The following is a 13,308-nucleotide window of genomic DNA, read 5'->3' as shown; positions in this document are numbered from 1 at the left end:
ATTGGCATGGTGCCACGATAGGAGAGCGCGGGGCGGATCCGAAGTGCCACAAAAAAAACACCACAGTTGCATTATTCCGGACGCAGCTGACGGTTTCTGTTTGCCGCCTCAACGCGAGCGCGACGATTACCCGTGTGCATTGACGTTTAAAATCACCAGAGCCCGTCTGGGTTGTTGTAGTGGCCTGCCATATGATCCAAGTGGGAGGACTGTTTTCCTGCACAGAATTCTCCTATAACAATAGCTAGCACGATGCCCGCGCGTTGTGGCGAACCAAAAAAAACTTAAACTAAAAAAAATATTCGACAACGGAGGCAGGCAGCAGCAGGTTGGAGACGAGACCTATAGGCTACATCAAGTGGTCATGAAGGACGCCGGAAGCAGCGGGCAGCAGCTCTAGCGGGAGACCACCAGTAGGAGCGCCCCTCCATCGAAGAATTGCTGATGTCGCCGCCGCTCATGTTCAGGTGGCTGTCGAGCGATGAGTGAGGCCCTCGCTCTGCTTGAGTGTCCCTCTGACATGGATATGCCTCCGCGCAAGGCCCTTGAATTGGCTTCCGCCGCCATCCAGACCCTTTCCGCAGCCCTCGCCTACCGCTGTAATGAATCAAAAACTCACGTTAACATTTTTTTACATCAAATCTGCAATCAAAGTTGTTGACAATTATCATCTATTATGTTGGAACACTTATTAATTTAGCTAAAAGAAAAGTCTGATTGAGACATTCAACAAGTTGGACTCGTCATGAAGGAAGAGGCTTCTGGTAGTCGCGGGAGTTCACGACAGAGAGCTCTGGCGATTTGGGCGATTAGAAGGCGATTTTGAATTTCGGCCGCTCGGGTGGTGGCGGCGGGGAGGGGCGGGGCGCCGGGATGGGGGCGCCACGTTCTCCCTCGACCACGGGAGCGGGGAGCTGCCGTGGTAGGTTCTGGGTGCTGGAGGAGGCGGACGGGGCGGCCTCGCCGGGATCCGATGCGGAGGAGGCGGATTCTTCAGATGCGGGGGCGCCGTGCTCGCCTAAAAGCGGGCCGTCGGAGCTGAGGCTGGACGGCTTTGTCCAGCGTGCGGAGGAGCTGGGCGGAGCGCTGAAGACCGGAAGGCGGTCGGCGTTCGCGCCCGGAGGTCGGGGCTCCTGGGTTCGGCCGCGGGCGGTGCCCCGTTTCCGGCGCCTGGGAGATCAGGATGAGCGGAGGTCTCGGAGTGCGGGGGCACTGGTGGGAGCTGCCAGCTCACCAGCTTCGGCACCGGCGGGGGAGAAGTCGGCTCCGGTGCGGGCAGGGGCGTCGTCGCCGGAGCTGCTGGGATCTCCGGTGTCGGCGCCGCCAAGGCTGGGGCTGTCCGGTCCGTGGGCCGCCTGGCCCAGTTGGGAATGGTCTTTGCAGCACACCGGTGGGCCTTGGGATGGAGACTGAGGAGGGCTCCTGGCTGGCGTTGTCCCAGGATGCTGGGCCGCTGTCGGCCCATGTGGTGGTGACGGCGGTCCCGCAGGGCGTGGAGAGGCCCAGCAAACGTTTTAGGTGGCTGTGGCTGCCGAAGGACTGCGTTATACCGTCTCTAGGGTTTCCTGCCCGAGCAAGTGAGGTGAGACAGAGACTAAACGACCCTTTTGCGCCGCCACACCGTCTGCTCCGGAAAATCGCGCCTCCACCACCCTTCTCGCGTTCCTTCGCGGCGGCGGTGATGGACAGGGGGTACGAGGAGGGGCGGAAGAGGCGGCTGGAGGGGGAGGCGAGCCAGTGGAGGTCGGATGGTGGCGAGTTCGGCGAGGGTCGCGGCTCCGGCGCGGGTCGCGGCGACGGCGGAAGGCAAGACGGTGGCGGCAGGTCCGAGGGGAACGGCCGCCGGGCGGGGACTACCGCTACCAGGGCGCGGAGTTCCGGTACCAGGGGCGCGGCCGGGATGACTGGGGCTCGCCGCCGCCGTGGTGGGAAGAACAACAGCGCAGGGAGGCGGCGCAACGCCGTGAAGAGGAGCAATGGCGCCAACAAGAAGCGCAGCGAGGCAGGGGCACGGGTGACCGTGTGGCGGCTGCGGGTCAGGGTGACCGCGGTGGTGCAGGGGCGCCTCGCCAACACAACAACAACAAGGCGAGGCCTTTCAAGAAGGTGCAGGGTGCAGCCGGGGGTGCTCAGCAGCCCGTGGTGAAGGGGAAGAACAAGGCCAGCGCTTCCAAGGGAGGGACGCTGGTCGGCGGGGAATGCTTCAAGTGTGGCCGCGAGGGGCATTTCCAGTCGGAATGCACCTTCGATCCGCTGTGTGTGATCTGCAGCGCCGAGGGCCATTCTTCGGCGAACTGTCCGTCGAGAGGGAAGGCGCTGAGGCTGCAGTCCATGGGACATGCGATTTCGGGGGGCGGGTTCTACAACATCGATGTGGAGCCATTGAGGGGCAGCCAGGCACCGGGGGAGGTGTTTGCGGCTATCATTAGCTCCAAGGGGAAGCCGCTGTCGGAGGAGATGCTTTCCGATGAGCTCAAGCACCTCGTGGATGAACTTTGGGATTGGCAAGTGCGCAAGCTCTCGGAGGTGGAGTTCTCCGTGGTTTCCCCTCCCGTGAGACGCTTAGGGCTGAGCACGGGGAGTGGTAAGCTGTACCTCCCGCCGAGCAAGACGGAGACCGCTATCCGTGAGGCCTTTCTTGCGCCAAAACCGAGTGTGCTACTCCCGTCGACTTGGGTTCGTCCGACCGGGGTCCCGGAGGATTTGATGACGAAGGAGAGGCTCATGGCAGCGTTTGTGATGGTGGGTAGGCCCTTTGAGGTTGATGAGCTATCGCTGAAGAAAAAGGACACGGAACCAATTCGCATGCGTTTCCACTGCCGGTTCCCGGAGAGGATCAAGGGGTCGATCCAGGTGTTCGTGAATGGGGAAGGGTTCACGGTGGGGGTCCAGGCTGAGCTTCCACCTCGTGGGGGAGCTGGCGGGTCAGGCGGACCGCCCAAGCCGCCAGCACGCCAAGATGAGGATGATGATGAGTCCGACGGCTTCTCCACGGACAATGAGTGGAACAGGCATCGGCGCAGGAGGAGCAAAGAGGGCGAGAAGGCAAAGGAGGGAGAGTTGGAGAAAGGCAAGACCACTGTGGCGGCTGCCACCGGCAAGAGCCACTTGGGAGCGGCTGAGACGGGGCAGGGATCACAGTCTGCACCCCCGCTTGGGAAGGGGACGGTTTCAGCTGGGCTGACGCCGGACCGATACGGGTCGAATTTGAAGGGCGCCGCATCCCAGTTCTCCTTCCCCGTTGTGACGGCGGCTGGTGTTCCGGAGGTGGCGCAGGGGAGCTGCCGGGAGTGGAGACCGGCCGGGCAGGCTTGGAGGGCTCTGCGCTCTCCACGGTTACGGACCCCACCTCCGCCTCGGTCCGTGGACAGCCCGGAGCCGCCGGGTCCTCCGGCGAAGGTGGCGAGGCGGGACGGGGGCCCTGGCTGCACGGAGGAGGAGGTGGCGATCGCTGGGAGCCACCGAGGACGTCGATGGTGGCGGCGCGGGGCAGGTGGGGGTCAAGGACCTGGTGAGGGAGGCGTATGCGACTACGCCGGTGGCGCGTGGCCCACGATCGGCGGCGATCCCCTACGCAAGGAGGACGGCGACCAAGCCGGCCACGGCTGTCCGCAAGAGCGCAAGGCATGGGAAGGGGGCGGTGGCCGCGACGATGTTGGAGAAGGCGCAGCAGCTCGCGGCGGACAAGAACCTGGAGACGGTCATCATCAACAAGGACGTCGACAAAGGTACGGACTTCGCCATCTTGGACATCCTTCCCGACTCTCACCTCTCTTCCGTTGTCAAGGATAGTTGTATCGTTTTTTCGCCTAGTTTGGGATGCCCCGGGGAGGCGCTTTCCATTGTAAGAGCCAAAGAGAAAGTTCAGGCGGCCCTTGCGGCCACGGCACGACGGCTGAGGCTGGAGGCGGAGGCCCGCAAGGGGTTGGAGGAGAACCTCTCGGCAAATGGGCTTGAGCGGCAGGATGTCCTCCATGAGGCGGACCCCGACCCGGGGACGGGGCTACCTCTCGGGGAGAGAGAAGCGGGGTCTGAGGCAGCTGACGAGGAGGAGGCTGATCGGGTGCGGGGGACGCACCTGAGGACGGTGGGGGAGCCGGTTTTGAGTGGGGCGAAGGGCGGCACCACTCGAGCTCCCAAGCGTAGGAGGAAGAAGTCCTCGCTCACGGTCAGGAAAGGCTCCAGTAAGCGTCGGGGAACATCATGAGGTTTCTTATTCAAAACATCCGAGGCTGGGGGGCGCCGGGGAGGCGGACCCAGCTGAAGGACATTTTCAAAACGGACCAGGTGGACATTATTGGCTTACAGGAGACGATCAAACAGGATTTTTCGGCACAGGAGCTACGTTGGCTTGAACACGGGGGTCAATTCAATTGGAACTGGGTGCCGGCTACGGGGCACTCCGGGGGCTCCTTCTTGGATTCAGGGATGAATTCTTTGAGGTTGGATTCTGGAGGAAGGGTTCCTTCTTTATCAGCGCTGACATCCTACAGCGGAACAACAACCTGAAGTGGCGCTTCATGCTTGTGTATGGCCCGGCGGATCACTTGCGGACGTCCGAGTTCTTGGGCGAACTCGAGACGGAAGTGGCCAACCGCCCGCCGCCAATTGTGGTAGCAGGAGACTTCAATCTTGTCCGTAGGGCGGAGGATAAGAGTAATGGGGCGGTCAACTGGCCACGGGTGCGCCGGTTCAATGACGTGCTGGCTAGCCTCTCCCTGAGGGAAATCTGTCGGGCGGGGGCCCGCTTTACGTGGACTAACAACCAGGCCGCTCCGATCCGGTCGGTGCCTGGACAGCAGTGTTTGTCTCGCCTTCCCGGGAGGTGATCTTCCCCTTGCGTCCCTTACGGCAGTCACGAGGATTGGTTCCGACCACTGCCCTTTGATCTTGGATAATGGGGAGAAGGGTCTTGTGCGTTCCCCACGGTTCTTCTTCCGTACGTGGTGGTTCGGGGTACCGGGCTTTGGGGAGCTGGTACGCGGTAAGATTGACTCGGCCGTGGCGGCGGCGGGTGCTCAGAGGTCAAGTATTGACCTTTGGCAGCTGATCACTCGAGGGCTCAGGCAATTCCTCAAAGGATGGGGTGCCAATCTAGGGAGAGAGCGTCGATTGTTTCGCGAGGACCTGGTCAAACGGATCCAGGATTTGGATGCGAAGGCGGACGCGGACGGGCTGGATGAGGAGGGATGGGCTCTCCGATACAGCCCGGAAGATCAATTAATTGCGTCTGATAGTCTTGAGGAGGAATACTGGAGACAGAGGAGCCGAGTTCAGTGGACGCTAAAGGGAGACGCGTGCACGGCCTATTTTCATGCATTTGCGAATGGCAGACGACGGAAATGCATGATTCCCCGCTTGATAACGGAAAACGGGGAGATTTCTGTACATCAGGACCTGGTGGACCACATTTACGGCTTCTACCAGGGGCTCATGGGGTCGGTGGGGGAGGAGAAAGTTTTTTCCTTAGGTCCGGACTTGTGGCCGGAGGCGGAACAGGTCTCTCAAGGGGAAAATGAGGATCTGCTTCTTACTTTCACGCCTGAGGAGCTGGATGCGGTGCTTGCGGAGATGAAACCGGACTCGGCCCCGGGTCCGGACGGGCTTCCGGTGGTGTTCTTTAAGAGGTTTTGGGAGAGCCTTAAAGGACCCATCCTAAACATCTTGAACGAGTTTGCTCTAGGGAGAGTAGACATTGCGCGTCTTAACTACGGGATCATCTCCTTAATTCCGAAGATTAGAGGGGCGGACGAGATTAGACATTACAGACCTATTGCGCTCATCAATGTGATTTTTAAATTCATAGCAAAAGCGTATGCGACTAGATTGACCCCGATTGCTCATAGGACGATAGATAGGAGTCAGACGGCCTTCATTAGAGGCCGCTGCCTGCACGAGGGAGTGTTGGCACTTCACGAGATTGCCCATGAGCTGCGCATTAAGAAGCTCAAGGGTCTGCTGCTGAAGCTGGATTTTGAGAAGGCTTATGACCGAGTGAACTGGGAGTTCCTCCGTGAAGTCCTACTGAGGAAGGGTTTCTCAGCAGGGGTGGTGCATAGGTTGATGCAACTTGTCTCGGGAGGACAGACGGCGATCAACATTAATGGGGAGGTGGGACAATATTTCCGAAATGCTCGTGGGGTGCGGCGGGGGACCCCTGTCCCCCATTCTCTTTGACTTCATGGTGGACGCCTTGGCAGCGATCCTGACCAGGGCCAAAGAAAGTGGACACATCCAGGGGGTTGTGCCACACCTGATTCCAGGGGGAATCACTCACCTCCAATACGCGGACGACACGATGATCATGATTGAGCCCTCCGACATTGGGATTGCGAATCTGAAGCTCCTCTTGCTTTGCTTCGAGAACATGTCGGGTCTCAAGATCAATTTTACGAAGAGTGAGGCTATCGTCACAGGGGTTGACGAGGCGGAGAGGCGCAGGGTTGCGGACTTGCTTAATTGCAACCTTGGGGACCTGCCCATGACCTATCTGGGCCTTCCAGTCTCTGACAAGACCTTGTCCGTTGCAGACTGGTACTTTCTCACGGAGAAAGTGGGACATCGGGTGGACCCATGGCAGGGGCTCTTTCTGGCATCCGCGGGGAGGCTTGAGCTGACTAACTCATGTCTGTCGAGCCTTCCGATGTTCGCAATGGGGATTTATCTTCTCCACGAGGCGACACACGGGGAAATGAATAAGTCCAGAGCCCGCTTCTTTTGGGAAGGAGCCGGGAATAAGAGGAAGTACCATATGGTCGACTGGGCGACGGTGTGCAAGCCTAAAGAGCTTGGTGGATTGGGAATCCTCAACACGAAATTGATGAACATTGCGCCGATGTCGAAGTGGATCTGGAAGCTGTACCAGGGTGCGGAAGGACTCTGGGCGGATCTGATCCGAGCCAAGTACCTGGGGGGAATGATATCTTCTCCCCGCTTGTGCCTACGAAGGGATCCCAGTTTTGGAATGCCATACAGAAGATCAAATGGTATTTTAAGCTGGGAGCGAGGCACAAGGTGGCGGATGGGAGACGCACGTACTTTTGGCTTGACTGGTGGACGGGGAAGGGTCCCCTGAGATTGCTCTTTCCCCGCCTCTTCCAATGCTGTGACAATCACTTTGCCACAGTTGCGGGAGTGCGGGATGCCAATGGGTGGCACATCAGGTTTCGGAGGACCTTTGGCACCGCGGAGGCTGTGGAATGGGAGAACCTCTGTAGGATCTTCGACCTCCACCCCTTTTCGGAAGGGGAAGACGAGGTGTCTTGGGCCCTTGAGCCATCCGGGAGTTTCTCCACTAGGTCCATCTACGGGCGCCTATCGCAAGGGGCGGTAGTGACGCACTTTAAAGAGGTTTGGAAGACAAGGGTTCCGCCTAGGATTAGAGTTTTCCTGTGGCAACTCATCGGGAGCCGGCTTCCATCTGGAGTGCAGGTTGCTAAGAGGAATGGCCCGACGAATGGGGCTTGCGCCTTCTGTGGGGAAGAGGAGGATTGTAACCATATCTTTTTCTCATGCCATCTCGCCAAACTGGCATGGGCAGGTGCTAGGGAGCTCCTGCAGTGTGACTGGAACCCAGCAGGGGTTGGGCAGTTCATTGCATTAGTCCAGAGTCTCTCGGGGTCCTTACGTAGGCTAGCTTGGTTCACCTTCGCGGCCCAATCCTGGGCGCTTTGGAATATTAGGAACAAACTAGCTATGGAAGGAAAGCTTATCAATAACCCCGCTGATATTTTCTTCCAAATACATTCATATATGCAGCGTTGGAGGGTTCTGGTCAGACCGAGGGACCATGCGACTCTGGACGTGGTGATGGAAGGGGTTAGGAGGCTGCAGACGACGACGCACGCACAAGCCGGCTGAAGCTACATGTATCTCGGAGCGATGTGTTGTTGTGTGGGTGGCGGCTTCTTGTATCCTGTGATCTGATGCTATGTGGACTTATGTACTGGGTGTGTTGAGTTCAGGAACCTGTCTGTAAGCTATTTGAACCTTGTGGTTGCCGTGTGGCTTTATATATAAAGCCGGGCCTATGGCCTTATGTTTAAAAAAGACATTCAACAAAGCCAGAGTAATATCAAGTCTGTCGTTATAATGCAAAACATGAAAGAAGAAGTTTAGATACGGGGAGTAACTTACATCTTCTTTTTCCTAAAATCCTTCTATTTTAATCTGATCTTAGTACGTCGTCGATGTTGTCCGCTCGAAGTCTCATGCTCCACCGATTTTGGCTTCACTGTCCTGCCTCAGCTAGTCTGCCCTCTCCCGTCGTTGTATCTCTTGCGTCCTGCAAGCTGCAGTCCAGTACGAGAATCTCATCGTGCTGCAGCGGGGCTCCTATTATCGCTCGTGTTTGTCGCCGTCCCATGAACCCTTCTTAAATCCGAAGTCATCTTCCTCTTCCGCTAAGAGAAAGCATCTGAATGTAATGCGCCAAATTCAGCAAGTAAACTTTATTGCCTTCATTAGATACTTGATGAAGGAAGCATGCGGTACGCGGAGTCAGCACAACACTATATCAGATAATGGCCGCAGCGAGACCACTACAGGAATGGGAGGCTATGCCGAGGGCCAGGCTATACGCCGACGGCCAAAAGTCGGGGCCGTCGGCGTATGGCCCGGCCAGGCCAGCCTGCCCTTTCAACACTCGGCGAAACGTGGCCGTCGGCGTAGCGACCTCTACGCCGAGGGCAGCCCTCGGCATATCTTTGGCCCTAGGCGTAGACAGGGCTACGCCGACGGCCACCCTCGGCGTAGGCTATTTTTCAAATTTGTCTAATTTTGTAAAAATCATAACTAATTCATATGATGTCAGAAAAATGCGTATGAGGTATCAAAATGTTCAGAAAAACATCCTCTATCCGTTTATGTCAAAATCATGCATATTTGAATCATGTAGAATAACATGTTAACATAGAAACAATTCAATCACTTTCATATATGTTCTCAGGTTCCCGTTTTAGCCAGATGGCAATTTAAACGAAGTCAGAATATCTCGCGGAGCCGCATGGCATCATTTTATGTGTCCTAGTAACCACTCCAAAAGATGGAATTGGGATACGACAATTATTTTGGAAAACCCTTCACGAACAGGGCTATCAAGTCCGGATTTCTATGGCTTTTAGGGCAATGAGTAGGAAACAGTCCGTGACACCGCATAGTTTGTCGGAACGAGACCATATTTGGCACGTGCGTGGTTCCTGGGATGGGAAGCAAGGCCCCGGGAGCGAATTTCCAATCCGACCCATGGGCGATGGTTTTTTCATTTTCGGGGTGCCAAAACAGGTTTTTTTGTGAAGGAACTACATGGGGCGTATTTTAGTATTGCGCGAGACCTCTGCGTAGTGGTAGGACACCGCCTTCGCACCCCATATCACATGCCATATGTGCGCGCTAGCTATCTGGGAATCCATGCGGCTTCCTGCGGTGTCCCGCCGAATCCGCTGGAAAGTGACCGGATTTGAACTAGGGCTACACTTTCCTTCGCTCAATAAATTCCGCAAAAATTGTTTTTAGGTCTATGACATATCAGTTTATATGCTAATTTTTGTCCGTTTAGCGCGATGGTAAATGGGTGCACCGGCGCGCCGGTACGGCCATACCGCATCTCCGTGGGGGCCCTTTTGGCCAAATGACAATTTAAACAAAGTCAGAAAATCCCGCGGAGCCGCATGGCGTCATTTTATGTGTCCTAGTAACCACTCCAAAAGTCGGATTAGGATACGGCAATTATTTTGGAAAACCCTTCATAAACAGGGCTATCACGTCCGGAGTTCTATGGCTTTTAGGGCAAATGAGTAGGAAACGGCCCGTGACACCGCATAGTTTGTCGGAACGAGGCCATATTTGGCACGTGCGTGGTCCCTGGGATGGGAAGCAAGGCCCCGGGAGCGGATTTCCAATCCGACCCATGGGCGATGGTTTTTTCATTTTCGGGGTGCCAAAACGGGTTTTTTTGTGAAGAAACTACATAAGGCGCATTTTAGTATTGCGCGAGACCTCTGCGTAGTGGTAGGACACCGCCTTCGCACCACATATCACATGCCATATGTGCGCGCTAGCTATTCGGGAATCCATGCGGCTTCCCGCGGTGTCCCGCCGAATCCGCTGGAAAGTGACCGGATTTGAACTAGGGCTACACTTTCCGTCGCTCAATAAATTCCGCAAAAAATGTTTTTAGGTCTATGACATATCAGTTTATGTGCTAATTTTTGTCCGTTTAGCGCGATGGTAAACGGGTGCACCGACGCGCCCGGTACGGACATACCGCATCTCCGTGGGGCCCGTTTTGGCCAAATGACAATTGAAACAAAGTCAGAAAATCCCGCGGAGCCGCGTGGCGTCATTTTATGTGTCCTAGTAACCACTCCAAAAGTCGGAATTAGGATACGGCAATTATTTTGGAAAACCCTTCACAAACGGGGCTATCACGTCCGGAGTTCTATGCCTTTTAGGGCAAATGAGTAGGAAACGGCCTGTGACACCGCATAGTTTGTCGGAACGAGGCCATATTTGGCATGTGCGTGGTCCCTGGGATGGGAAGCAAGGCCTCGGGAGCGGATTTCCAATCCGACCGATGGGCAATGGTTTTTTCATTTTCGGGGTGCCAAAACGGGGTTATTTTGTGAAGCAGCTACATGGGGTGTATTTTAGTATTGCGCGAGACCTCCGCGTGGTGGTAGGACACCGTCTTCGCACCACATATCACATTCCATATGTGCGCGCTAGCTATCTGGGAATCCATGCAGCTTCCTGCGGTGTCCCGCCGAATCCGTCGGAAGCCGACCGGATTTGAACTAGGGGTACACTTTCCGTCACTCAATAAATTCCGCAAAAAATGTTTTTATGTCTATAACACATCGGTTTATGTGCTAATTTTTGTCCGTTTAGCGTGTTGGCGAACGGTGCACCAGCCCGCCCGATACGGCCATTTCGCATCTCGCGAGGGGGCTATTTTGGCCACATGGCAAATTGGGCGTCATATTTGGATTCCTCTAATTTTTAGGTTCAAATGATGATATGTATATTATATTTAGATTCCTCTCATTTTTCTGATCGATTTAGACATATTATTTGTGGAATTTTGATTTTCCGATTTAAAGATATTAATTATTCAATATTAAATAGAAAAAAGACCAAAAAACAAAATCATTTTATTTTTATTTGAATTCAATATTATTATTACTTATATATATTCATTGTTGTCTACTTAAGTAATTGTTTGGGATTCAAAAATAAAGAAGTGTGCATCACGGTTCAAGGGTTAATAGGGTTGATATGCTATTATTATCGGCAAGAGGTGTCAATTCTATAATGGAAGCTCATCCGAATGGAACCAAGAAGTTAAGCGTGCCTGAGGCTAGAGTAGTGTGAGGATGGGTGACCGACCGGGAAGTTTAACCATGATTGTAATTTGACATAAGATTAAGTGTAGTTAGAATTAAAAGTGTATTGGGTGAAAGATAAACAAGTAAAAAAAAGAATAAAAAAAGAAAAAAAAAAGAATAAATTGTGTAAAAGAAATTAAAATTTTAAATTTTTTAAATGTCTATGCCTAGGGTTTTGCTGTCGGCATATAGAAAAAAATATTTTTTTTTTCGAATATTTTTTTGGAAACGGAAAATTTGAATTTTTTAAAAGTCTATGCCGAGGGTTTTGCCGTCGGCGTAGCGTGCTACGCCGAGGGCCGGGCTACGCCGACGGCGATAGTGCCTTTGCCGAGGGACTTACACGCCGAGGAGCTATGCCGAGGGCGGCCCTCGGCATAGCCTACGCCGAGGGCCAAAGCATGCTACGCCGAGGGTTCCCGGCCCTCGGCATATAGCTCCATTCCTGTAGTGGACGAACAATTCGGAGAGGGGTACTCGCAGAACGGGCACCTTATCTTGATTACAATGATGGCTGCTGGCCGGATGGACTCACGTGATGCCCGCTGGATGACTCTTTCCATGGGGACTATCAACACGGTGGTGTAGAGGGGTTCGGTGTAGTAGCGTAGGTACCTGGCGGCTGTAGATACAACACCGACGACGGCCGGGACGACGGCAGCTAGAGCTAAGCTAGTGTCGGCGGATGCCCCCGGTAGGCCAAAACTATGGCAAAATTAGCCATAACATGGAAAGTGATCCGGATTCTAAAGTTAAGTTCCGTAAACCGGAGTTGGTACGAACCGGTATCCCCAAAGGGGTATACCAAAGTACCAGCTTCAAGAGGTTGTGAGGCTAAGTACAAAGCTACCGGAGCTCGGAAGAAAGAGTACGGAAACCGGTATCGGGTAGCTTGTAGCCGATCGACACTTTGGTCAAAGATTCCTTCAAGTACTAGAGGACAAGGATGAGCGAAGCACTTCAGCTTTAAACGAAGCCCTGACGCCAAAGCAGAAGATGACGTAAAAGATACCGGCGGAGGTCATCGCTCCCTGATTAAAGTCATAAGAGCATCTCCAGCCGTGTCCCCCAAACCGTCCCCCAAAACGCGCCGGATTGAGCGTTTGGGGGACATGTTTGTTCGTGCCGCGTTTGGGGGACGTCGCTCCCCAGTCGCGTCCCCCAAACAAAATTTCGGAAATTTTAAACTTAACGAGATTCGATTAGATTCGTCCAAACTTACACGAACGAAATTTGACTAAATTTAAACTAAACCTAATCTAGAAGTACTTGCGGCGGCCGGAGGCGTCATAGTACTATTGGAAGTTGTACATCTCGTCGGTGACGACCTCCTGCTCGACGGGCTCGTCGACGGGCTCGTCCTTCACCAAGCCGCTTGGTCCTGCCTCGCCGTCGTCGGTGAGGTCCACGAGCGGCTTGCCGGAGTCGCGGATGGACATGGCGATCGCCGTCTCGACGTCGCCCTCCGAGCGTCCTTGTCGTTGAGCGACGCCAAGAACGCCGCCCGCAGCCCCGGGCGGTCCTCGGGATCGTCGGCTGCCGGCGATGAGCCGCTGCTGCCGCTCGTACTCCGCCGGCGGCCGCCGCCTGCGACGCTTCCTCCGGCTCCTCCTTCACCTCCGGCTTCGGGATGAGGAGGCGCCGCCGCGCCTCCCTTGCTGCCTGATACGTCCCAAACGTATCTATAATTTCTTATGTTCCATGCTACTTTTATGATGATACTCACACGTTTTATACACATTATATGTCATTATTATGCGTTTTCCGGAACTAACCTATTGACGAGATGCCGAAGGGCCGATTCTTGTTTTCTGCTGTTTTTGGTTTCAGAAATCCTAGTAAGGAAATATTCTCGGAATCGGACGAAATCAACGCCCGAGCATCTTAGAATTCCACGAAGCTTCCAGAACACCCGGGAAGGACC

Source organism: Lolium rigidum, chromosome 1, assembly GCF_022539505.1.
Source record: "Lolium rigidum isolate FL_2022 chromosome 1, APGP_CSIRO_Lrig_0.1, whole genome shotgun sequence".
Taxonomy (NCBI): domain Eukaryota; kingdom Viridiplantae; phylum Streptophyta; class Magnoliopsida; order Poales; family Poaceae; genus Lolium; species Lolium rigidum.
This window is presented reverse-complemented; position numbering follows the sequence as displayed.